The following is a 26,700-nucleotide window of genomic DNA, read 5'->3' as shown; positions in this document are numbered from 1 at the left end:
GGCGGCTGCCTTCTATGATGAGGCTATTGAAAAGTTGGTACAACGCTATGACAAAAGTCTAAGTCAGAACGGCGACTACGTAGAGAAGTAGCTGAAAGGTGTAGCTAATTGTTACAAGTAAAACATTTCTGATGTTCACTGTGGTTTCAATTTGGCAATCAATCGGACCTTACTTTTGGAATAACCCTCGTAAAAATAATTTCAGGCGTACCCTACGGGAGTGCTACAGGGCAATTAATTTTCACAATACGAGGTATGTTCAAAAAATTTCAAAATATTCCTAATTCCGCGCCAATGGTGTGTTGGGGCGAAATACGGTTGGCATCCCTGCAGACTCCTCAGTTTAATGTATAACTGCTGGAAGTTTCATTGTTGTACGTCTGTTATATATTGTTCAGTGGCGTATTAAGTAGAACGTTGTGCCGCACAGTTTGTGAATTTCGAAATGGCAGAGTTAGAGAAGCAAAGAGTCTGCATTAAATTTTGCGTGAAACTCAAGAAAACCTTTACAGAGACACAACAGATGATGTAGGACGCCTGCGGTGACGAGTGCATAAGCCGTACTCGGTATTACTAATGGTTCACACTGTTTAAATATGGCCGGACGTTAAGTTAAAGATGGCCGTCGTTCCGGACGCCCTTCGACATCTACTGATGACGTTCATGTCAGGAACGTCAACGAAATTGCGCGTGCCAATCGAAGACTGACTGTCCTAGAGATTGCCGAAGAATCTAACATTTCAGTCGGATCATGTTATGAAATCCTGACACAGCATGTTGAAATGCATCGTGTTTTTGCCAAGATCGTCCCACGGCACGATAACGCACCCGCACATTCATCCCTGTTGGTGCGTGACTACTGCAAAAAATAAATAAATAAACAACAAAAATAAATAAAAAATTGAAATCACTGTGCTGTCTCCTCCTCCGTACTTTCCAGATCTGGCCCCTCAGGACTATTCTTTATTCCCAAAGTTGAAAACCCCATTGAAAGGTTCAAATGGCTCTGAACACTATGGGACTTTACATCTGAGATCATCAGTCCCATAGAACTTAAAACTACTTAAACCTAACTAACCTAAGGACATCACACACATCCATGCCCAAGGCAGGATTCGAACCTGCGACCGTAGCGGTCGCGCGGATCCAGACTGAAGCGCCAACAAGCGCTCGGCCACACCAGCCGGCCCCGTTGAAAGGACGAAGCTTTGCAAAGATAGACGAGATAAAAGAAAATTAGCAGACGGCGCTTCGCGCGACCCAGCAAGACGCGTACCAAGGCTGCTTAAGTGGAAACGGCGTTGGGATCGATGTAACAATTCTAGAGGAGAGTATTTCGAAGGAGACCATGCACAGCAAGTGAAAGGTATGCGTAGGAAAATTTTGTGGACAAGTAAGTGTAGAAAAATGTTGTGGACAAAGTTCCGGAATTTTTTTAACAGACTATATATGATGCCAGAGTACACACAGAAGTAGCAACGGTATAAAATAGCAAAATTCAAAAAGACCTGCAGAGGATCGACGCTTGGTGCAGGGAGTGGCAATTGACGCTAAACTTAATCAAATGTGATCTATTGCGTAAACGTAGATACAACGCCCAGTATTGTAAGATTACACGAATGCAGTACAATCATTGGAATCAGCTGCTTCCATAAAATATCACGGTGTGTGCGCAAGGAACAATTTAAAGAGGAACTGCCACACAAAACTAACCGCATGTAAGGAAGATACCAGATTACGATTCGCCGGAAGAATCCTCAGGAAATGTAGTCCACCATTGAAGGAGATGGCTTACAGAACCGCCGTTCGACCAATACTTGAATAATGCTCGCCAATCTTGGATCGGTTCGAGGCCGGATTGATAGGGGAAATCGAAAAGATCCAAAGAGGAGCAATGCATTTTGTTACAGGTTCATTTAGTAAGGATGAAAGTGACACGGAGATGCTCAGCCGACTCCAGTGGCAAACGCTGAACGAGAGGCGTTCTGCAAAGTGGTGTGATTTAGTGGTAGAATTCTGAGAGCGCGCGCTCGTGGAGGAATCTCCGTCCTACGTGTATTACGTGAAAATACCGTGAAGATAGTGTTATAGAGATTCGAGTCCACACGGAGGCTTACCAACAATCGTTTTTCCCGCGAACCATTCGCGACTTGGAACAGGAAAAGTGTACAGTAGTGCATGAAGTGTACTTCACCGTGCACCCTAAGGTCAGCACCTTGTTGATTTGAGGGTGGGGACCAAACAGCGGGTCATCGGTCCAGTCGGATTAGGGAAGGATGGGTTGGAGGTCGTGTGCGTCCTTTCAAAGTAACCATCTCGGCATTTGCCTGAAGCGAAATAGGGAAATCACGGAAAACCGAAATCACGATGGCCGAACGCGGGTCTGAACCGTCGTCCTCCCGAATGCGAGTACAGCGTGCTAAGGTGGCTTGCGTCGTATAGATACAAATACAAACATAGATGTAGAAAACAAGGGCGGTCCCAACACAGTTCCCTGGGAACTCCTGACGATACATTTGTCTCCGATGTACACTAGCCCTACAGGATAGGCCACTGGGTTACATGGTTCTATCACTCAAAAAGTCTTCGAGCCATTCAATGTATTCTTCATGTCCTACGTTTCGTGGTTTAGTTTTAGGGGAAAAAATTACACAGTTGTTTTTGGAAAGGAAATTGATAATTAGGTTCCCCCTGCTTATACTGATCACAGTTTTCAGATCACGAAAGTCACAAGGCACTTGCTATGGAAGTATTCGGTCACTAGGTAAAGTTTGATCACGTCTTATTAGGTCTGTACCGATTACGTCAATTTCTCGTAGAAGTGGAGAGAAATTCTGACATACGCAAATACGTTTCGGCTCTTTTTGTGGCGCCTTTAGTGAATTTTGTTTACCATTCTGTATGAAATGTTGCTATTACATATTTCGTGCTGGTACTTCTGTATCAACCATACATTCTACAGCTTGTGGTTTCTGAAGCTGTAGTCTGGCTTGCTGTTGCTTCAGACGTGTTAAAACTATTTTCCTTCGCTATCGTCCTTTGTAACTGATACACGCGCATTTTATTTATTTAATCACGAAACACAAGGTTTGGTTTTTGCCGTCAGCTACCGTGTCATTGTTACGTCAAATGACGGCTGAATTCTTGTATTTTGTCATAAAATAAACAATGTGAGCGTGTAACCGTTAAAAACAGCGATAGCAAAAGAAGTAAATACACCTGACAAACTCATTCGAAGAATGTAACGAATCTACGAGACGTAGCAATCGTAACAGTTCTTGAGTCTATGAGTCAGTCTTGTAGGGTTAATAGATGAGATAGAGAAGGTACAAAGGAGAAGGAACAAAGGAGGCCGGCGAGTTCCGGCACTTGTTTGTTTAGTAAGCCGCAGAGCGCAACGGAGGTACTTCAGTGGCAGACGGTAGAAAGATTCGTCGTTTACCACACAGACATTTTACTGCTAAAATACCAAGAGCGTATGATCCACGAAGAGTTCGGCGACGCATTACTTCATCCAATATACATACTCATACTGCAAAATGATAGTGACCGGGAAATATGATAAATGAGAATCCATACGGACGTTTACGGGAGTGGTTCTCTCTGTCCAGCATTCGATAAGTGGGCAAGAAAGAGAGGAAACGGTATTGACACACGAAATGTACATTCTGCGATACACTATAAGGCCGTTTGCGTAGTATTGACATATATTTAGAAACCAACAATGTATCCCGTTATGCCTATTCAAAGAGCACAGCCTTGAAAGCGATACTAGGTCGCCAACCTACAGACATGTCTGCATACCTTACACTTTCACCGCTGGTGTAGTGTTTCACAGGAAACAGAAGAGGTCTCGCCTCAGTAGCGGTGAGGGAGGGAGGGAGGGAGGGAGGGAGGGAGGGAGGGAGGGAGGGAGGGAGGGAAGGAGAGAGAAGAGAGAGAGAGAGAGAGAGAGAGAGAGAGAGAGAGAAAAGAAACAGCACTGAGGAGGGAGGTGGGAGAGAAATAGAGCTAAACGTTAAAAGCCGAAATGACATTATCAAAAGAATTAATTACACCAGTGGCACCAAGTAGTATGAGGGTGAGTCAAATGAAAACCTTAAATTTGTAATAACAAATCGAAATTTCGCGCCGTTATCCAAGTTGATAAGCGTGCTACAAACAGCGTGCAGAATGTCCTGTAGGTGGCAGCATAGTGCAGATGCACACATACCGTCGCAGTATCAGTATAAAGATGGCAGCCCCACTTGCGACTTGCACCAGGGGAGAACAGCGTTCTGTTATTCAGTTTTTGCTTGGTGAAGATGTGAAACCTCTTGAAATTCATCGACGAATGAAGGTCCAGTATGGTGATGCATGTTTGTCTCAGCAGGAAGTCTACGAATGGAGTAGGAAGTTCGCAAATGGTGTGACTTTAGTGGAAGATGCTCCTCGTCCAAGTCAGGCACAACGATTTGTGACTCCACAGAACATTGCAGCAGTCGAAGCCATAGTGAAGGAAAACCGCCGAGTGACACTGAATGACATTGCAGCATGTTTACGGATTAGTCACGGGTCAGCACACCACATTGTGCATGGTGTGCTGCAGTTTCACAAAGTGTCTGCAAAATGGGTGCCACAGCAGCTGACTCCTGAAATGAGAGAACGACGTGTTGATGCTTGTGAAGAACTTCTTCGGCGCTTTGAACGAGAAGGTGATGGCTTCCTTGCAAGAATCGTTACTGGGGACGAAACCTGGGTTCACGTCCACCAATCGGAAACGAAGAGAGCGAGCAAGGCATGGTGCCATTCCTCATGACCAAAATCAAACAAGTTTCGAACAGAACCATCAGCAGGGAAGGACTATCTTTTGGGACGAAAAAGGCGTCATTTTGGAGCATTATATGCCTAGAGGGACCACTGTCACCAGTGCATCATACAGAGATCTCCTAAAAATCATCTGCGGCCTGCAGTCAAATCAAAGCAACGTTTATTGCTGTCAGCAGGTGTCCTTTTGCATCATGACAATGAAAGGCCCCACACTGACCGTAAAACAGTTGCAACAATCACACACCTGCATTTTGAGTATCTTCCTCATCCACCATACTCACCAGACCTTGCCCCAAGTGATTTCCATATGTTTGGACCACTCAAAGACGCAATGGGAGGAAAGAAGTTCCGTTTTGATGAAGAGGTACGCCACGCGGCATGTGCGGTGCATGAGTGGTTGCGCGGAATTTATGCACTTTGTAAGCGCTGGAGGATTTGCATTGAGGGTGGGGGAGATTATGTTGAAAAGTGTTACAGGTTTGTGCCACTTCTCCACAATAAATAATATTTAAAAAAATATTTAAGGTTTTCATTTCACTCACTCTCGTAGTACTAGTAGTAGTAGTACTAGAAGTAATTGTGGCAACATCAGTTAACAGCACAAAAAGAAAAAGGGGTATGGCACGGTTTTAATCTACTGGACTGGCATTCGGGAGGAGCCGGTTTCATATCGTGAACCAGCTATCCAGATTTATGTTTTGCATGGTTTCACTGAGCTTCAGACGAATAAAGAGCACTCGCTGGAAAAGAAGGCAAGTCCACTTCTTTTTATCAAAGTAATTTTATGCTCCATTCGAGTACCTTACATTCTGTATACTATAGGGCACAAATGAGTTAAGGAAGAAAGCGTATGGCCGCAGAAATATTAATTGTTTTAATATATTTTATGCAGTGGAAATTAGAAGCTAGTCCAGCGCCGATTGAGGGAAAAATGAGGCACGTGTATGAATGAGGAGGTGGAGGAAATCAATGTTTAAAGTCCTGACGATATCGAGGTCATTATAGACGAAGTACAAGCTCGGACTGTGTCAAGGATTGGGAAGGAAATCGGCTGTGCCCTTTCAAAGGAACCATCCCGGCATATTCCTTGAGAGATTTAGGGAAATCAGGGAAAACCTACGTCTGGATGTCCAGACGCGGGTTTGAAACGTCGTCGCCCTGAATGCGAGTCCAATGAGCTAACACTGCGCCCCCCTCGCTCTGTACATATATGATAAGTAATGCAAGGTATTTCTTTTATCGACCAATTTCGGTTGAAATATGCGGAACTTCTTGTGGTACGTCGTGGAATACTCCCGCGTCAGCCCGTATATTTTCATGAAGTTCCGAAAGGTAGCGGAGCTATAGGTAGCCTTCAAAATGGCAACGGAGGTGTGTTCCAAGCAGAGAGCTGTCATTGAGTTTCTTCTGGCGGGAAACCAAGAGCATTGTAGATATTCACAGGCGCTTGCAGAATGTCTTCGGAGACCTGGCAGTGAACAAAAGCACGGTGAGTCGTTGGGCAAGGCGTAGTCATCATCGCAGCCTGTCCGATCTCCCATGTGCCGCCCGGCCCTACATAGCTATGACTCCTACAATGTTGGAAACTGACAGACGATTTCAGCGCATTCGTCGTCACTAAATGCCAAAGAACTTCTCCTTCTACATGACAACGCAAGGCCTCACAAAAGTCTACGTACACGAGAGGAGCTCACGAAAGTGCAGTGGACTGTTCTTCCTCATCCACCCTAAAGACACGATCTCGCACTTTTCAACTTCCACCTGTTTAGTCCAATGCATAATGCACACCGAATGGATGGTGGGGAGGTTACTGATGCACCAAGCCGTTGGCTCCGACGTCGACCAGTAGAGCGGTACCATGAGGGCATACAGGCCCTCCCAGTGATGTGCCATAAGGTCGTCGCATTGGACACAAATTATGTATGTTGAGAAGTAAGATTTTTTAGCCGAAAGAATGAAAAGCAATATGGTGTATTGGAATCCTGACTAAAACCGACCTGCTTTCAGAAACAAACTGTGTCGCATTACTTGCTGAACGTCCCTGGTACTATAGTAGTGTGCATCCTGATAATTATCATCGCTGGGTAAGCGCTACAATGGGCCACCGTTTCTGTTTCTGACTCTTCCTAGACAAATTTATATGCTAGGAAAAATATCGGTGTCACTAAAATGGTTCAAATGGCTCTGAGCACTATGGGACTCAACTGCTGAGGTCATTAGTCCCCTAGAACTTAGAACTAGTTAAACCTAACTAACCTAAGGACATCACAAACATCCATGCCCGAGGCAGGATTCGAACCTGCGACCGTAGCGGTCTTGCGGTTCCAGACTGCAGCGCATTTATCGGTGTCACTACTTAATGTAACACTTTTCCTGTCTGCCTTATGCAATCCATAATCTACACTACAGTGGCCAAGTACCTTTACTATACCTAAAGAAACACGAAAACCAACGCTAAATGTTCTACGCGTATCCCAACGCACACGCTACAAGCAGACACAGAAGCGTGGCTGCAGCGTCACATGGTACACAGACGTAAAGAATTATTGGGAACTTCTGCATCAGAAGTTACAAGCACTTTAAGTAGAGCAGAGAAATTATAATAAATTCAAAATGAAACTTGTAACTCAAATCTGGCTGAAAAGGACAATAAACGAGCCTCAAAATAGACGCCTCTATCCTCCATCAGACGGATGGATGAAAAGTGCTAAAAAAAAAAAAAAATTGAGGATTTGCATAGTCCCACACAAGCAGCATTTCGTAAACGCTATAACACCGCGGGAACACGAACATTTTACCCTACTTCAATATCGGCACACTCAAAGACTTCGCAATCACGAGATCACTACCCACTGACAAAGATCTCCTGTCATGACGCGTCACGCTGAAGTTGTAAGATAACCAGCGCTATTAAAATGGTCGTTGTTTTTTCAAAATCTGAGTGAAGAAGTCCTCGAGCGGAATGCTCGTCCGTCTGACATCAGTGTGATTTACGGTACTCGTTCCCAATGCCAGTGGTTTGCCCTTTACTTTCCTCCGAACTGTGAACCAGCGTACCTATCAATATGGAGTGAGGAATTACAGTTTGAAGGATTCGAAGGCACAATGCCGCTTCGGAAGAACAGGACATTACTTAAATAGTGGCGACATGTAACTAGTACAAACTTTACCTCATCTCGACGGGTTATATACGAGAAACGTGTAGGAAGCGAAAAGCAGCGTTCGCTCCGCGCCGTGCAGTGCCACGTGGTCGAAGTTGTAACTCACCTGAAACAAAAAGATATTCTATTACAGTCTCTCCAAGTACTTGCGGGAACAAAAGCAATAAGGTATCAAGATAAAGATGTAATGCTGCTGTAAAAAATCACACTTCTCGTTAGTGCTTTATATTCTTTAAGGCAAAAGACAGATATAAAAATACGATAAACCATAAAATTTAAACAGAAATAATAATTTAATTAGATGGACATGGAATCGCAATTTAGTGCATATTGGAAGTTAGTCAGAACTATAGAAATATGTATTTATGTATTTATAATGTGTTTGGAATCCATATATTCTAATTCTGACTCAGACACTTTAAAAGACGAGTTATGGAAACGAGTAATTCTGCTACCGATAACACTTCTGTACACACACCGAGCTAGCGAAACCATTTGTAAATACCCGTAGTTAAAACTTTGAGACTAATAAATAAAAAAGGACTGGAAAGATGTACACAACACAGTTGCCGTCGACGAAAAATATAATGTATTCTATAACATAGCCTACAATTTCCAAGGAAAGCACTCCAAAACAAATTTAATAAATTTCAGTTCCCACTTTTTTGGGTTCCGTGCCTCAATCTCTAAAAATGAAACCCTTATTATAGAATAGCTTTCTTGTCTCTCTGTCCGACTGTTAAGAACCTTTTTTCTCAGGAACGATTAGACGTATCACTTCCAAAATTATGTCACATATTAAGATCCATAGTTCCTTGGAGTGCAAAAATTTTAACCTTCTAAGTCGATGCAATCAATGTCACATATTTTGATACTTGAAAACTCACTACATCCTGTTGACATAAAACAATGACATTTGGCAGGTTTCGCAGAACATGTAAAGGAAAAAAATCCAAAAATTCTTAATATGTCATTATATAACATGAAAAAATATTTTGTCTTTTTTATCCGTCTGTCTGTTTGTCCGTCCGTTAAGATCTTTTTTCTCTGGAATAGTTTGGCGCATCAACTTCACATTTATGTCAATGACGTCTGTTGTCCCTTGACGATGTAAAATTTTAAACTTTTCAATCAAAGCAATCAAAATATACGGGCATGTCACATATATTGATACTCGAAAACTCACTCATCAAAATCCATAGGTACTTCCTGCTGATATAGCATCATCAAATTTGGCATGAAGCAAGGTTTCACTGTACAAGTAAAGTAGAAAATCCGAAATTGTTAATATGTACTTATATCACGCGAAAAAAGTATTACTTTTGCCATCTGTTATCCGACTTCAAACTTCAAATTAAAACATTCTCGAAGTTCTTGGAATCCCTGGGGGCTGATATCTCGCTAGTATCAATGTTGATGACACGAAAAATACATCAATGTCCTCAATTCTACTAATAGATAAACTGTCCATATACCGTACGTAATTAAGTGTGTGGCCGGCCGGAGTGGCCGTGCGGTTCTAGGCGCTACAGTCTGGAACCGCGTGACCGCTATGGTCGCAGGTTCGAAACCTGCCTCGGGCATGCGTGTGTGTGGTGTCTTTAGGTTAGTTAGGTTTAAGTAGTTGTAAGTTCTAGGGGACTGATGACCACAGCAGTTAAGTCCCATAGTGCTCAGAGCCGTTTGAACCATTTTGAACCAATTAAGTTTCTACGGAATGAGTGTCCTACTCGCGCAAGGCCATTGTTTTTTTCTTTTGCAAGGATTACTCGACATACGGATATCAACTGTCATTTTCCGTAGCTGAAGTTCACGATACAGCGGCGTTCGAATACTGATAAATCGATAGTGTGCGGAGGGGTCGCAACAAGCAAGTTGTTGCAAGCGATTTATAGTTCGTGTGTGTTGGGGGGGGGGGGGGGGGGAGGGTTTAAATGGTAATCTTTCTTCTTATCATTTTTATTCAAAGGATCGTACGTGTATGTAAGCGTTTTCAATATCCAAAAAGACGTCGAACCAAGCTGCTCAAGAGGCCGCGCGTTGTTAAGGTGAGTCAGTGGGATATTTTCGTGAATAGCCGCTATTTTCTCCTCCTGACACTGGGGCAACTTCGTCAGGAGTCCGGCTGTCGATGGATAAGACGTGTTGCGTATTAATAGCGCGGAGGCCGTCGGTAAGGGCGGTCTATGCTGCCGGCGACCAGCAGCGTAGCGTAGTATTCCGGAGGGTGACGTAAGCACCGGCCGCGGCTTGGCCAGATAGCGAAACCGGCCGCGATGGCACGTCCGCCACACGTCCAACTCCTACTAGATGCGTCCACACTAGTATGCTCTTCGTCTTAAGTTTAACACAGAAGTTATCGATGTGCCATGTATTCCTCAGCGTTTGCACGTTTACAAGGTACGTTTCAGCTGTAGCCTCACGGGTCGCGCATCGCCTCAAGTCCATTTTATACAATCGATTTTGAAGTCTCAATTGAATACTTGTAGCAATGTAGTCCACTGCAGCGTGCCCCTGGCGTATTATTCCTCTACTGCATCTCGTCTTTCAGCAATGGCCATTTCTGTTTAACGTCAGTGATAAACTTGTCTGCCTTGTGGGAACTGTTTGCTGTGTGATTTGCCACCATGAACCGTGAAAGTGAGATTACGAGGAACCCTCCTTCTAATAAGAAGTCGAAATACGGTAATAGAATGAAGGAGCTATTAATGACAAAGTTTACTGATGACTAAACAAAAATTCTTAGATAATATTCTTGACAAACATCGTATGGCAAATTTTCCATGATGCAAAGTACTGAAAGATGTGCCGTTCTCATGTCACTAAATATCTACATTTATTTGCTCGAGGAAATACACAGGCTGATTCCGCAATGATGTTACAAGCTTTCATGAATGATGGAGAAGGGTAAATATATCAATTTGAAGCAAGGGACCCTGTACCGGAAACGAATGAGTCGAAAGTTCTAAGCAAAACCCGTTCTGATACCTCTGACAGTGGAATACACGTACTGATACTGTTGTTGCTGTGATTGTATGATAGGCAACTTTCAGAGATTGCATATGGATGACAATAAGACAAAAATGACAAGTAAACATGATCTCCAAAGTGCTGGCTGGCTAAATGGTTCAAATGGCTCTGAGCACTATGGGATTTAACATCTGAGGTCATCAGTCCCCTAGAACTTACAACTACTTAAACCTAACTAACCTAAGGACATCATACACATTCATGCCCGAGGCAGGATTCGAACCTGCGATCGAAGCGGTCGCGCGGTTCCAGACTGAAACGCCTAGAACCGCTCGGCCAACGCGGCCGGCTCCAAACTCCAAAGTGCTCAGTGGAGAGCTACGAGCACTTGTTCAACTTCGATGCTGTGGAACACATCTCTTCTATTGAACAAGTGCCCATAGATCTTAATCTGTGCATTTTAGAGCAGATATTTACAGGACATTTTGTTCTTTTTTGGTCCATACTACCACCTCTGAAAAGTTCCCTACCCTACAGTCTTAGCAACAAGACTACCGCTACTCCACTGCCAGAGGTGTCAGAATGAATTTCGGCCGCGAGAGGTAGCCGCGAGGGCTAAGGTGCCTTGCCACGGTTCACGCGGCTCCCTCGTCGAAGGTTCGAGTCCTCCCTCGGGCATGGGTGCGTGTGTTGTCCTTAGCGTAAGTTAGTTTAAGTCAGATTAAGTAGTGTGTAAGCCTAGGGACCAATGACCTCAACAGTTTGGTCCCAAAGGAACTTTCCAATGTCCAATGATTTTTGCTTATAACTTTCGACCTGGTCGTTTCCGGACCATGATCCCTGACCTCAAACTGATACATTTGCCCTTGACCATCATCCCTGAAAGTGTGTAATGTCATAGCGGAATCACCATGTATACACACAAACACAATCAACATTTTCAAGGCACCGCCTATTTACTTTATATTTTCCATCTTGTTTTTTAAGTGCGAAATAACAACGACACTATTCCTCTCGTTCAGTATATCTTACTTTTTCACCGGTGAAACAATTTTCATTAAATCGTTTTTCATCTATTTACAGTCGTCTTTATGCACAGTATAAGCTTTTTCTATGTCCAGTGTTGTAAAACTTGTTTTCAAATATTTGGTCTCGCTTTTGGGAGAACACCAATAATACAAAGTCCTCATGCAGTCTTTGCAACGTTTCACGAAAACAAAGCACCCGACAAGATAAAGTATAACAAGACATAAAAGCACAAAATCAATTAATATAATTTGACTAAGGCAGTGAGAATGGGTTAACTTCCGATGTTAGCAGACGACGCAGCGGCCCGCTGTTTCTCCACATGAGCAGTCTTCAGTTGCATGGGGGCTTAATTATTAAATTTGAAAATAATTTTTAATTTTGGTAGCTGTCTGTCCGATTACGCAAGTCTCGTAAACGGTTGGCCCTGACTAGTCTTAGTACGCAATCTGACTGCATAGAACAACAACAAAGAATGAAAGAAAATTTCCGTTAACACAATTAATTAATTAAGTCCCCAGCAACTATAAAACCTACGAAACCAAAGCACAAGTATAACTGTTCTGTGTGTGGAAGTATGACTGAACGTACACATCTGGCACGGTTCTTCTTCAATAAGGCAAGAAATTTTAAATATCATTTATACTGAAGTAATTAAAAAATAGAAATACTATAATTGCGTAAGGAAAGCAGAATTACACTCTAATACAAGAACACAAGCCAGATGCTTTGTTGACTGAACCTGTAATGACGCATTATTTAAGACATTGAGATAATAAAAAGAAAAGGAAAAATTTTTTTCTTTTACCTTCATATATTGACGAAAATCACTCTAATCATTACAATATATCTCCACACCGACTCGCTACTACCACATCTCAACAAGAACTCCCTACTGCCACATCTCGACAACCACTCTTCACTACGACATCTCAGCAAGCACTCCCTGCTACGAGTTCTCCCCAAGCACTGACTACCACGAGTTCTCCCCAAGCACTCCCAGTGGAGGCGGCTGAATAATACTCTTTGGCGCAATCTCTGGCGCTGTGGCTCAGTGTAGCCACCTTTCACAGTATATACATATTTTTGCACTATACACTCGGCACATTTGTCAGTGACGTAACAGACTCATTCGCTGCGTAGTTGGCGGCCAATTTATAAGCAGCAACTTGACCAGCACCCACCGCGAGTTGTCTGATTTGGCTCGTGTAGAATGAGCTTTACTAGCGCAACTAACATGCAGCTAAACTGCCCTTCCCGTCCGTCGTTGGCATTAGCGCAAGTGATGATTAGTCAGGAGTGGACCGTTTATCAGTGTTCTGTTTTCCTTTTTTCACACGTTTTTATTTTTGAAATCCGCCACATCCGCAGTGACGCATTTTTTGCTGAAAACTTCCCGTAAACCTAAATCACAATAATAAATGAATTCCCGCGCGGAATGGCCGCGCGGCTAGAGGCGTCATGTCACGGATTGAACGGCCCCTCCCGCCGGAGGCTCAAGAGTCCTCCCTCGGGCATAGATTGTTCTTAGCGTAAGTTAGTTTAAGCAGTGTGTAAGTCTAGTGACCGATGACCTCAGTAGCTTGGTCCCTTAGGAGTCCACACACATTTTTGACTAAATGAATTCTCGTAATCATAAATCACAATAATAAATGAAAAGCAAAATTCTGTTTATGTTATACAGGAAGGATTTATTTAATTAACCGGTTTTCGGCTTATAAAGCCATTATCAGAGTTTCACTATCGTTGTCAAAGAAGTTGCAATATTCACAAGTAACAATGGAAAAGATGTTACACTTCTAGACTGAGGCGCACGCGCGCGTACACACACACACACACACACACACACACACACACACACACAGTAAATATGATATCTGACAGTGCAGTAGTAATGCAATTAAAAAGGTAAAAAGCTGAAAAATAAATAGATATAAAGGGAGAATACCAGGAAAAACAAACACTACATTCGGAAAACAGTGCCTATAGAAAACAGTAACTGCGAACTTAAAAAACGCAAAGTGTTGTACAGGCACTGTTTCTTCGATTTTAGTGTTAATGTTTTTCCTTGTTTGCTGCCTTTATATTTATTTGCTGTTCAACTATTTACCATTCTAAATGCATTGCCGCCGCACTGTCGAATATGGCATATACTCGACGGTGTTTGAGCCAGTCTAGATTAGTAACATCTTTTCCATTGTTGTCTGTAAATATTGTTAACTTCTTTGACCTCGATAGTCAGTTAAAGTCCGATGTTGAACTTGTAGCCCGAAAACTCAATAAATTAATCCTGCAGACCACACACAATGTTGTGCTTTTCATTTATTATACTGTGCTACGAAGAAGCGACGGATGACTCAGTTGAAACGACAAAGCACAATTTCTTGTCGCTTTTCAACCGTCTTCCCTGTCTACGTTTCACTGCAGAATACGAAGCAAGTTCACACATTCTCACGGACACAAAGGCAGAGCCTGCGGCTAACGAATTTCGCTGAGCAGGCGTTTGTTTATACTATGGATAAACTTACTATGATGAAGTATAGCTAACCGTGCTTTAGCGCGTTGATAAACCGTAATCAGAACAGGCAAGTAATTGTCACGTAAGCAGAAGAGTGGGTGGTGTAGCTGGTTCGCCGTGATTTTTGACCATAGTAAGTGCAAGCGGGTAATAACCTGAAAAATGAAGAGCGAAGAAAGTGAGTCGCACACTCCCTCTACCAAGTTACATCTCTCAAAGAGCACCTACAAGCTACACCAACAGGTTACACCAATATTTCGCAGCTCGCTTTTAAAACCAGTGGCGACGCCGAGCGTAGGTAGAACCGAGGGGTGTTTTCTTTCCATTACATGCATTAACGTTATCCAGAGTACAGAAATTAGTATCTAATCCAAACAACGCACGAAACGCCCACGAACAAAATCTAAGTAAATCACTATAAACGTTGTACTTAACTGCCAGATGGGAAACTCGTTCAAGTCATCCTGTAGGACAACTGTTGCGTTCCCAAAAGGCCCTCCCTGCAAGAGCGCAACAAATGCCGTGCAGGATGACTAAGAGTCAGTTTCCCGTCTCGAGGTGCAGTGCAGTGTGCGATGATATATACAGATCGTGTTTGAGTGTGTGTCTTATGCGTCCCTTCTATTAGTTGCTAAATTCTGTATTCCTTATAGCGTTAACTCATTTGATCAAAAATAATAAATTCCGGGGAGTGCCAGTGCACTGCGTTTCCTTAATGCACGCAGCCAGAGGATTGTTACAAGGGCGGATCAAGAGTAATGCCTCCTTTGTCACAAAACAATTAAATATTTAAAAAAATTACTACCGAACATATAACACCGGAATTAGTGTGGGTCATGGCCTGAACAGACACCTACACAACACTATCGTCCTCCATAATCATCATGCGTTTGTATACACTTGCGCCATCGTCTAACCCTGACAATAGAACCATTTGGAAAAATTCAGGGTTTGCTTCTTGATCCACGATTTTAATGCTGTTTTAACTTCATCCATGAAGAATGTGCATGGGGACGCTGTAATGAACCTCAGCAATGTGGGGTGGTGGATGAAGAAGTTGGCAGCGGTGAAGCAGATTGCAGGTAAACCGCACAGCTGCCACGCAACAATATGTCATGTCAATCGATGCTGATGAAGTGATTCGGGGAGACAGGCGCGTAAGAGTTTACAATCAACGGCGAAACCTGGGTTTGTAAAATCATTAATCAAAAAGCAAAACCCTGAATTTATCCAAACTTGATTTGATAGCTGCGTCAACAGTGGCGCAAATGTGTACAATTGCGTGGTGACTATGTTGAACGGCAGTGTTGAGTACAGGGCAGTTCAGGCTATTATCTGTACTAATTCTGCTGTTATACGTTCACTATTCAATTTTTTACGGCACAGGAGACATTACTTTTTGACTCACCCTCGTAAAACTTTGTGAAACCCCTATAGGCGCTGCTGGTGAGGTAGCTGTGGAGGGTGAGTGAGGACTCGCCTGCTCGCTCTTCAGTTCGCAAAGAGAGAATACCTGCCCAGTGGCTGTCGGCAGTCTGAACCGGCACTATGAATGAGCCTCAGTAGTCCAAGGCGACAGGACCCGGTACAAACAGGTTCGCCCCTACCAGAGGCAGCTTGCCAGAATGAATCAAAGATAATCTTTCCCTGATCTTTATCGCGTCGGCGGTGAGTTCACGCCAGTGCTCTGCTAGTCGTCTCAGGGTAAAGAATTTACATTATGGGACATAACGGTTGACGCGGAAGCTTTAATTACATATGTTTTTTCGATGTTCTGTTGTTGTTGTGGCCATCAGGCGGAAGACGGGTTTGAAGAAGCTCTTCATACTAGTCTATCATGCGCAAACCCGTTCAGATATGCATAACTACTGCGTAGCTATTGCAACTACATTCATTTCAACCTGCTTGCTCTAGTCAAGCCCTGGTCCCCAATAAATTTTATTCCCCGTACTTCCCTCGACTACTCCTTCATGCCTTGGGATACGTCTTAAAAACGATTCCTTCTTTTAGTAAAGTAGTGTCATTTATCCCCATCTCCCATGCGATTCAGTACTTTTTCGTAATTGTCCGGTTTACCCGCCTAACTTCTGTATTCTCCTGTAGCATCACATTTCAAAAGCTTCTGTTCTCTTATTCGTCGTCCACATTGCACTTCTGTACAACGCTACGCTCCAGAAAAAATGCCTCGGCAGAAGACTGCCTAAAATTTACTAAAATTTAAATTTATATTCGACGTTAATCAGTATTTCTCATTTTTAGAAAGTCTATTCATTCTTCGGCTAGTCTGCATTTTAAATCCATGGTTTTCAGTTATCCTGATGCCCGAATAAGAAAAAGTCACTTATTACTTTTAGTTTTTCCTAATTTAATTGCCTCAGCGTCGCCTGATTTACACGGTCCACTCACATTAATGTGATCACCGGTGGCAGAACTAGCACTGGACGGTATATAAAGCGTGTTACGGGGGGGACGCGGAAAATAATGGAGTCGTTCTGGTAATGCGGAAACGGAGCGATTTATCTGACGTCCAAAAGATCATTATCATTGGCTTTCGGGTCAAGGGTGGAAGCACTTCCGAAACGGTTAAGTTTGTAAAGAGTGGTTAAGGAACGCCGTCCGTGCCAAAATGGCACTATCTAAAACCGGCGCCGACGCAACTGTGGCGCACCACTTAGTGAACGTTGGTATGTATGGGCCTCCTCAGCAGACGCCTGCGTCGTCAACATGCTGACGGCGGCTGGGATTTTCGCGCCAATACCGCAACTACACTGGTGGCGACAGGTGGCCTTTTCATCGGACAGATGGTCAATGGCGAATAACGCTCTGCAACAATCGTCGGCAGGCTCCAGGCCTGAGGAGGGACTGTTATGGTCTGGAGAATGCTTTTATGGCATACCCGGGTGTTCTCGTCATTCTGTAAGGCACAATGGATCAACACACGTATGCATTATCGTTTACACAGCATGTCCACCTCTATATGCAGTCTGTTTTTCCCCTGCACCATAGCATCTACCAGCAGGACAATGCAGCGTGTCACAGAGCTCGCAGTGTACATGGATGTCTTGAAGAGCAGCGTTCACCCGTGGCAACCAAAGTCCCCATATCAGAACCCCAGCGATAATCTGTGGGACCACGCCTATAGGTCTGTTCGTGCCATTAATCCTCGACCCAGAAACCTAGTGAAGATGGCCACGGCAATGGAGTCGGGATGGCTCGACGTCCCTGCCGTTATCATCCAGGACGTTGTCACTGACTCTCTTCCTGAATGTCCGTGTAAAAAAAAAAAAAAATAAATAAATAAATAAAATAAATAAATAAATAAAAAAAGAAAAAAATTGGATGCTCAAGTTTTTAACAGGTGGTCCCATTAATGTTACTGGACTGTGTATTTCACGTACATTTCACCACCCTTGTTTTACTTCTGTTGATATACATTTCAAACTCTTTTCAAGTTTTGGATGCATCTTTCAAGAAATGGTGCCTTCGCCTGTACCCTCAGCAAACAGTAATGGCTGACGTCAGACACAATGGCCCAAGTCTTAATGCAGTAGACAAAAATATACCTTGGAATAACATTAGATAGAACTCTAACTTGCAAGCAGCATCTTTGAAACGTAGCTGCTAAAGTGGAAAGGATCTATTGCTCAGGTTTTAAGAGCCATAGCCTTAGCTTTATGATACTCTATTGCTGTACAGTGCTGCTCGTTCTGGATGAATAGTGCTCACACTAAGAAGATAGACGTGTAACTCAATCAGGCAATGCGGACAATTAGGGGATGTATTCAGAGTACAAAGATCAGAAGCTCTCATGGAGGTCTCTCAGCTACACATTCATAGAGATGTTGCACAAACAGAGTACAAACGTTTGAAATAAAGACAACCATCATATTGCACATCAAACAACCTTGTTGGGCCCACTTTGTCAACCATTCACGGAAAATCCAGTGCGAGCTATCGTCAACAGTCAACAAATGTCTAATTGAGAACCCTTCAACGCGGATATTTCGGATTCGATCACCCCCAGACATCAACAGACACGAACCGGACAAGGCAAATGTGGTATCCTAATGTAAAGCGGGGATGGGCTAGTCCTGCAACTTGTGACTGATGCCTCCTTACAGTCAATCCATCATATCGTTGCTGACAGTCCTCTTCGAGCGTGCAAAGGAACGACAACGAATATTCAGCGCCGGCCGGTGTGGCCGTGCGGTTAAAGGCGCTTCAGTCTGGAACCGCGTGACCGCTACGGTCGCAGGTTCGAATCCTGCCTCGGGCATGGATGTGTGTGATGTCCTTAGGTTAGTTAGGTTTAATTAGTTCTAAGTTCTAGGCGACTGATGACCTCAGAAGTTAAGTCGCATAGTACTCAGAGCCATTTTGAATATTCAGCACGCATCGGATGAAGCCATAAAATCGATCAGGGAAGTAGATGTGGAGACGTAAGATTGTACTATCTTGTGAGTCAGCACATTTGTCCATAAAGGTAATATAATTTTCAGCACACGATAAATAAATAAATGAATAAACCTATTGTCAACGCACCGCTGAATCCGTTCCGGTTGATCCTCCGTGCCTGATCGCGCAGTTCTTATTTAAACATAACGACAGAGGAGCCTGGAATGAGAGCTCCACTTAGAAGTGTTTCTCCCGCAATAGCCGATTTCGATCGTCTTGATTTTCAATTTTATTTTTTAATTACATTTCTATGATGTTTTCGCAAAAACGGAAACAATAAGAAGCGTTATTAAGTCTCAGTTTTCCACGACCTTATGAATGCCGTTAACAAAAGCACATCATAAAAAAAGAATGACAAAAACAAATAAATAATTTCTTCCTTCAATATCTCGGTGGTTCCTTTTCGTCAATATTGTTCTCTATACCGACGGTTGTGTGGAATGCTGCCACGACTGTTCCCTCGTTTTTGGTTGATGGTGCAAGCTATTGCCTGCTTCGTAATTTGAGTGTTTGCATCTCTGCCAAGAACATTATCCGCGACTTATTCACCAAAACACAATCATATGGCAGTTCTGGCTTTTCCACAGATAGCGCGGAAATAGGGACACATCGTTTCCAAAAAAGTAACATATGAAACGTTATCGCTATTACCAGACATTAGGTCTTTGTTGAGAACCTGTGATTTAACTTAAATTCAAGACACAGACCGCCAAGCACAATCGATACAGCCAAACCTTGCCATATGTGGACCGGCGTGGTTCGGCGTGTCGTATTCCCCGTCTACGTCTACTAAATCTACAGCTACATCCGCAAGCGACCTTCTCGTGTGCGTCCAGTCGCAAATCGTGGACGGGAATAAAAACTGTAGGTAATCACCTCCGTGTGAGCTCGAATCTCTCCAATTTTACCTTCATGGCCTTCGCGCGAGATATACGCAGAAGGAAGCAATATATTGCTCGACTCTTCTAGGAACGTGCGCTCTCGGGATTTTGACAGTAAACCACATCGTAACGCAGGACGCCTCTCCTACGGCGCCTGCCACTGGAGTCGCATGAGCATCTCCGTGACAACAAAATTCACTGCTCTTCTTTGGATCTTTTCGATTTACCCTATCAATCCTGCCTCATACCGAGCCAAGACTGATGAGCAATATTCGTGTATTGATCGAAAGAGGGTTCTGTAAGCCATCTTCTTTGTTACTGGACTACACTTCCTGAGGATTCTTCCGGCGAATCTTCATCTGGTGTCCGCCTTACATGTGATTAGTTCCATGTCGTAGTTCTACTTTAAATCGTTCCGGATGCACATTACTAGATATTCCAGTGATTGTTGTGCCTTTTTTTAATCACGCAATAACTAGAATTTCCAGTTATGTATGCGCAACACGTTAAATCTGTTTTTTTTTCTTTTTTTTTGGGCCAACTGCAAGTCCCAGCATCAAGCAGCGACTCCGAGGTGATCCTTCTTTCGCTATAATTTTCTAACGTTTCCATTTCTCCATGCACCGCAGCATTACTCGCAAACAGCCTCATCCAGATTCTGATGTTATCCACTAGCTTTTTTAAATGCAGAGTGAATAGTAATGGTCCAAAAACACTCCCTTGTGGAACGTCCAAAATAAGTTTTACTCTGAAGATTTCAGTCCGTTAAGAATGAATGACATGTTGTGTTCTATTTGCTGGTCTGTTATACCGTACGCCTGCATTTTTGTCATTAGGCGACAGTGCCGAACTGTATCGAACGCATTCCGGAAATGAAGGAACACAGCACTGACCTGGACGAGAACAGAAAGTGTTTTACAACTCTACCATAGACGTCAATGATATAAAACTATCGTGGTGTGCGTCTGTTGAACGACTAGTCCTGAAAGCGGGAAAGATATGCACATATCTCCAGCCACTGGGAACGCTGCATCCCACCAGCAGCCTACGGCTCCCACACACGAGAAGGCCGAGTACCAGCTCTGTGACTCGGCGTGGTGCATTGTGGGCCTGCCGAAAACCCTACCGGACCGGTTGAGCCACGCCAGTTCATCTCTCTCAGCTTCCCCAGACACTGCCAGTTTCCCTCAGGGCAAGCCCATTTGACTTGCTAGATTGTTTGTGCGTGGCGGCCTTCGTACCTTATCTGTGGCGGTAACGATCGTGAGATTCCATTCATACGCTCACGCTTAACTTGGCAGTATGAGTAGGCTTTACAGGGTCGTAAGAGCCTTATCACTTTCATGCGCTCTTACGCTACTAGTTTCAGGCATGTCGCACAGGAAAACAAAAGAGAACAGTTGGAAACGGATCACAACCAGTCGCCTCTATACAGCCCTATAAATTCCGGGGCCCCTGCAGTTTCTTGAGGCAGTTGCTGTTTTACCTTCGAACTATCTCCCGCAGGCGGAGACGAAAAGTCACGTAATTTGCATCGACCATGGCCCAAGTGACCTTCAGTTTTGACTGCAGTAACTATAAGTGACAATCAAACGAAAATGACACAGATGGGAAAAAAGTAAACAAACTATTATTATTATTTCAAAAAGGCGTAAAGGTTAATATATTTATCACGTTGTGAAGCAACACGGACAATGACTTCAATGAAAATTGTTTGTGGTTAACAAGGCAGATAGGAAAACCTGAATAAATTGTTGATTAATTCAAAAATAATGGACATAAAGATTAATACATTTATCCCATTGTGGGACAAGAAGGTCAATGCCTTCCCTAAAAAATGTTTGCGGCTAAGCATCCATGATTATACCCAGGCGTACAAATAGACGGCCATAACTATCTATTTTCACGGCTCAAAAAATATGGAAATCGCAAAAGGGTGAGATCGGCACTGTATGGAGGATACACACTGAAGCGCCAAAGCAGCTGGTATAGGCATGTGTATTCACATATAGAGATATGTAAACAGGCAGAATACGGCGCTGCCGTCGGCGACGCCTGTATAAGGCAACAATTGTCTGGCGCAGCTATTAGATCGGTTACTGCTGCTACAATGGTAGGGAATCAAGATTCGAGTGAGTCTGAACGTGGTGTTATAGTCGGCGCACGAGCGGTGGGACGCAGCATCTCCGAGGTAGCGACGAAGTCGGGATTTTCCCGTACGACCATTTCACGAGTGTACCGTGAATATCAGGAAAACATCAAATCTCCGACATCGCTGCGGCCGGAAAAAGATTCTGCACGAGCGGGACCACGACGACTGAAGAGAATGGTTCAACGTGATAGAAGTGCAACCCTTGCACAAATTACTGCAGATTTCAATGCTGTGCCATCAACAAGTGTCAGCGTGCGAACCATTCAACGAAACATCATCGAATGGGCTTTCTGAGCCGAAGGCCCACTCGTTTACCCTTGATGACTGCACGACACAAAGCTTTACTCCTCGCCTGAGCCCGTCAACACCGAAATTGGGCTGTTGATGACTGGAAACATGTTCCCTGGTCGGACCAGTCTCGTTTCAAATTGTATCGAGCGGATGGAGGCATACGGGTATTGAGACAACCTGATGAATCCATGGACATGCATGTCAACGGGGACTGTTCAAACTGGTGCAGGCAGTTTTACAAGTTTCTTTGGCTCTTCAGTGAATAAGGGCTTTCCCAGCGATACTTCTGCAGCGAACTTGAATCCTGTAGAAGTATTGCTGGGAAGCCCCTACATATCCTCCATACAGTCCCGCTCTTTCCCAGTGCGATTTTCCTTTTTTTTTTTTTTTTTAAGTCTGAAGGAAGACATTCGTGGCCGTCGTTTTGCTTCGGACGAAGAAGTGTTTGCCTGCGTTCAGTCTGGTTTCGCAGACAACCGCAAACGTTTTTCCATGAAGCCACTGACCGACTTAACTGACAGTGAGATACTACACTAACAGTTACTGCTATTACTTTTGCAATAATAAACAGTTTACTTACATTTTTTCCCCATCAGTCTCGTTTTCGTTACATTGCCCCTTATACACGATCCAGTCACGTTAACGTGACCACCACCTATGTTCGACGTCAAAATTCGACTCTCAAACGGCAGGTGGAAGCACTGGCAGAGTAGGGTATATAAAGCGTGTCCGGGGGGCGCTGAAAATAGTACAGTCTTTGTCGTAACGCCGAAATAGAGCGATTTATGCGACGCCCAAAAGGGCATGATCTTTGGCTTTCGAGCCAAGGGTGAAAAAGCACTCCGTCATCAGGCCGCAAGTGGCCCATCGGGACCATCCGACCGCCGTGTCATCCTCACTGAGGATGCGGATAGGAGGGGCGTGTGGTCAGCACACCGCTCTCCCGGTCGTTACGATGGTTTTCTTTGACCGGAGCCGCTACTATTCGGTCGAGTAGCTCCTCAATTGGCATCACGAGGCTGAGTGCACCCCGAAAAATGGCAACAGCGCATGGCGGCCCGGATGGTCTCCCATCCAAGTGCCAGCCAAGCCCGACAGCGCTTAACTTCGGTGATCTAACGGGAACCGGTGTATCCACTGTGGCAAGGCCGTTGCCTAAGGGTGAAAGGATTTCCTAAAAAGTCTGATTGTTCGCGTGCCGCTGTGATTAAAGTATACCGTGCATGGTAAAAGCGTGCTGTCCAAAACCGGCGCCGAAACATCGAATTAAGGGGCTATCAACAGTGTCTCTTCAACGACCGTTCAGCGAACGATGCTGCATATGGGCCTCCGCAGCAGGTGCCTGGTTTATGCACCCATGCTGACTCCAGTTCATCGGCAACGAAAGCTGGAATTTGCACCCTAATACCGCAACTGGAGGTCCACCGAATGGCGACAGGTGGCCTTTTCAAATGAATGGCGTTTTATGCTCCATCGAACAGACGGCCGTAAAACGCCTCAAAGCGAACATCCTGCAACAATCGTAGGAAGGGTTCAGGCCGGAGGAGCGAGCAATACGGCCTGTGGAGTGTTTTCGTGGCATTCCCTGGGTGATCTCGTCAATCTGGAAGGCACAATGGATCACAAGTTTGGATCTATCCTTGGGAACCACGTCGGCGTCTACATGCGGTTTGTTTTCCCTCGGCATGATGGCATCTATTAACAGGACAACACAACGTGCCACTCAGGTAGCAGTGTACGTGAGTGGTTCGAAGAGCACCAAGGTGAATTTACCGTACTTCCCTCGGCCACCAAACCACTCGGATTTAAACCGAATCGAGAACCTGTGGGACCACCTCAATCGAACTGTACGAGGCTTGGACCCCCAAGCGAGAAGCACAGTGCAGCGGGCCACAGCACTGGGGCCGGCATGGAACCGCATCGGTACTTCCAGAACCTCACTGACTTTCTTCCTGTACGTCTCGCAGCGGTCCGCACTGTGAAAAGTAGTTATTCTGACTTTTGACACGTGTTAACATTAATGTGAGTGGACACTGTGCCTACAAAAAGTGCCTGTTACTCAAAAGTGGTTATGTGAATTAGAAGAATAAATAGAAACCAGCTAAGGCCTTGTTTACGAAATCATCCCAGTCTTTGTTAAAAGCGATTTACAGAAAAACAGGATGGCTGAACAATAATTTCGATATCGCTCTTTCCAAATTCGAGTCCAGAATCTGTATCACATCCGCCAATTTGATTGGCAATCCATAAGATTTTCTAAAGTACGCCGTTTACGAAAAATATCGTTACTTTTAGAATTGTCTGAGAGTGTTGTTAACAGAGTCAGAGGAACACCCAAGGACACTTACCCTCCAACAGCATTTCATTTCTCCTCATCCTTCCGTACCCAACAAAATACGCGACTGTACTGCAGAGAGATGAGAACACGCCTGACAGGAACGCTGGCCCCATTATAAACGCCCGAGAGCACTGTTAACGGCGCAGAAAATTCCGTCTAGGAGAGCACTTCACAACAGACGAAAGTAAATTTCACCACATTGTGCGAACATATTACAGCATGTTCGTTAATTGGTCAGTACGCACTTGCCAGTCTTGCAGCCAACAGGAACACACCGGCACAGCTTTTCTCTGTGAACCAACCAGAATAGTGACATGAGCGGGTTCGAACGGAGGATGCATGGGTATCGATTAACTTCTGGTCGATTTTTCTTTCGTTATTTGATTGTGTGCGGGGGAAAACGGTGGCGCGGGGAGGTGGGGGGGGGGGGGGGGGGGTTGTCACGGGGAAAAAGTTTCGTAAAGGTTTGAAATTGTGTATATAATCTGTTGGAAGTCGCTAATAGTTCTCTCTCTCAGATACTACATGAATGTAATCAGGGTAGTTTGGGCGCCGTTAGTTCCGCTGACTCAAGACATACGCTGTTTCTAACTTCAGTACTTGTTGTGGTACATCCCTAACGTTTAGGTTATATCTCTTAATGAGTATATCAAAAAGCATTTTATATTCGATCAATGATTCTATGAGGCACTGCGCACCATAAAGGTCCAAAGCACAGACACAAAGTTCTGAGGAAAACACATTTAACCAACTCTAAGCGCACTATATTTCCTATAAAAATTATGAACCCATTTTACTTTATGAAATTTTAATTAATATTTAGGTTTATTATTATTGTTAATATTAGTTCACACAATTTTCACATCTAGGCTAGTGGCGACAGTGTTTTTCTGACTGTTGTGAGGTTTGTAATTAATGAGACACTAGAATCAGAACATAAAGGGCAGATACAACCACACACACACACACACACACACGCACACATACACACACACACACACACACACACACACACACACACACACTGTTATGACCTATCCCAAAACTTCATGGTCCTCGTTATCATTATTTTCCTTAAGCACCTTACCTGGCTTGAGGTCAGAAAAACTGCGTATTACTCGCACAAAGTTAACACTCGGCGCGATGGCTGATGGGAGCGACTGTAAATGGGAAATGCCTTGACGGTCGCTCCCATCAGCCATCGCGCCGAGTGTTAACTTTGTTTGCGCGAGTAATACACTTCCGGCATGAAATATACTGGTTTTGTTAAGTCATGAAATCTAGTAGCTTTGTTAAGCCTATGTGGTTCTTCACAAGTTTGATCTAGTAGTTTAGTTACGCCTTTGTGTTTCAAGATTGACATTTGCCTTCCGCCTGCGTATTTTCACACTAGATTCTGCAAGGCATCTACAAAATGTCGGAAGATAAATTGTGGTCTCCTTCGATGCGACTTGAAGAAAATGGTGGTCTCACACAACCCCACTGAAGAATATGTCACTTTAAGCAACAGTTCATTCCTGGCAACTTGTTGAAAACTTCATCAACGTAAAACTTCTGAAATGTAAATTGTTGCCATGTGCACCAATTTTTGGTTTGGTAGTGAAGACGATAACGTTTTTAATGGTCCTGAAATAATCAGCATCCGTTTTACAGACTGGAATACTGAAACCATGGCAAGCGAGGTTTTTGTACGGGGATCTCTTAAAGAGGTTCCACCTTTCAAGAAGAAATGGGCGTCAGTGTAGCCAGTGACCGTTGTACAACAATGAAAATTTGTGGTTTGGGCCCCTATTGAAGCTAATATCACAGAAGTCTGTCAGACAGCTTTTCGCAAATGATCAAATATACAGTGTAGGGGTACTGCGTAGATAAATTTGGTTCACCATAAGATCAACAGATGTCAGCAGCATGCAAACATGCTACAATCTCAAAATCGACGACGGCGTGCTATAGGCGCCTCATATGTAATACTGAAAATCAAACTACTAGTGGCCCTGGAAGCGTTAGATTGGCAACCGGCAACGGTGACGTGGAGATTTTAGCCGTTTAGTAACATAGATCCCCGCGCCGTTAAGTCGCAACAGCTTGTAGCTAAATCA

General features: G+C 44.0%; 1 protein-coding gene and 1 pseudogene across 4 annotated transcripts in view; both read right to left on the bottom strand.

Annotated features, from left to right (window-relative positions):
• Nucleotides 1–26,700, bottom strand: part of LOC124619344 (mesocentin-like) — a 628,722-nt gene that overhangs the window by 180,093 nt on the left and 421,929 nt on the right. The gene's annotated exons all lie outside the window — the stretch shown is intronic.
• LOC124620400 lies at nt 23,302–23,419 on the bottom strand (annotated as a pseudogene).

The sequence above is a fragment of the Schistocerca americana genome, chromosome 6 (assembly GCF_021461395.2).
Source record: "Schistocerca americana isolate TAMUIC-IGC-003095 chromosome 6, iqSchAmer2.1, whole genome shotgun sequence".
Lineage (NCBI taxonomy): Eukaryota > Metazoa > Arthropoda > Insecta > Orthoptera > Acrididae > Schistocerca > Schistocerca americana.
Note: the sequence above shows the minus strand (reverse complement) of the source record. Positions and strands in the feature narration are given on the sequence as shown.